Consider the following 1,660-nt stretch of genomic DNA (forward strand, 5'->3'; position numbering starts at 1 on the left):
CCTGGTCGGGGTCCCTGCCCCGGTGGAGGCCCCTGGCCTGGTGGGGGTCCCTGACCCGGTGGGGGTCCCTGGCCTGGTGGCAGAGGTCCCACGCCTGGTGGCTGAGGCAGTGGTGGCACTTGTGGGTCGCCCGGTGGATCATGCGGCGGCTGTGGTCCCCATCCTCCCTGGGGTTCTGGGGGCACATCCTGCTCGGCTGGCCTTGCATATCTCTCCAGTTCGGCCAAAACGTTGTCCATGGCATGACTCACAGTGTCGAGGAATTGCAGAATATTGCCATCCCTCATGAGCCTCTTCTCCGCCCGGTCAACCCGCAGTACATTAAGCAAATCGGCCTCTTTTCTCAGACGGTTGGTAGCCTGGTTGAACCTCACCCGCTCCAGGAACAAGAACGTTTCTTGGTGGTGGCGTTGGATTGCATCTGGAAATAACGAAATCGTGCTAAAACGTGCTATCACGAATCTAGCTAATACAAAACCTTTTTCAGCTAATATTTTTTTGCGTGATAGAGTGCGCGAAGTGAATGCTTTTCTAGTGTACGCTACACTGTAATTCGAAGTGTGATACTTTTCACAAATTTTCGTGTGATAAAACGCCCCGTGTGATTCCCACGATTTATTATCCCTGGGGAAGTGATCAATTTTGATCACAATTTTTTTGTGATGCCTATTTCAAAATAATGCGATGATTCCGGATTTCCTACAAAACGGTGTGAATGCACATCGCACAAACCTGTGATACATACACTGTGAACAATAGTAGGTAGGTTTACAGGAAAATGTTCCTTGACGCAAGTTGTAAAATTACAATTTGTAATTGTAAAATTACATGCAGTACGTATCGACTTCAATTCCGTTGGCGAGTAAAAAATGTGCTCTCGTAAATGTACAACTTAAATTATAATTCGAGTTTACAAAAATTTTGTAAATTTACGACGAAATTTTTTACAGTGTAAAAGTAGTGCTCAAATGAGTGATGGTCATCACAAATACAAGCAATGAATTTAATGTTGTACTTTTCCTGCGATGATCATCACATCGTGCAATATTTCTGTATCACAGAAAACGTGTAGTCGGTATCACACTCTGATTTACAGTGTATACGTACTACAGTACACGGTGAAAAAAGTTTCTTGTATTACAAGACCCGGTCTTGGATCTTATGGAGAACGCCAATGGCATCCAAGACTAGGTCTTGTAATACAAGAAACTATTTTTACCGTGACACCTCCCGTCCCCTGCGTTACTTCTCTTTGCTGAAATAAAGCATACCTATGACGTCCCATGAATTTGGCACAGGTGTCTGCAGGAAACGCTTGAAGTGCCGATGATTGGTCTCAACGTGGTTGGTCGTGGCGTGGTATTGCTTGTACACGCTGAGCCTGCTTGGGCGCACAATGCTGAGCCACTGTTCATGGTAGTACATGAGGAACGGGTACACCGCTGCGTACAGCTGCGGCTCACGGCGCCGGAACTCATGCCACACAGCCGTGTAGCCCTCCCCTATTTGTTCGGCTGGCAAGCGCGGCAGAGCACACAATCGCCGAAGCATTGTCAGGGCATTTTCAGTGTCCCTAAATAAGTCCGTCAGGTGCATCCTGCCGACGGACTCATGCACCCTGAAGACGTGATGAATAAGGCACCCGGAGAGCCGGAAAGTG

The sequence above is a fragment of the Frankliniella occidentalis genome, unplaced genomic scaffold (assembly GCF_000697945.3).
Source record: "Frankliniella occidentalis isolate FOCC.00 unplaced genomic scaffold, Focc_3.1 Scaffold281, whole genome shotgun sequence".
Taxonomy (NCBI): Eukaryota; Metazoa; Arthropoda; class Insecta; order Thysanoptera; family Thripidae; genus Frankliniella; species Frankliniella occidentalis.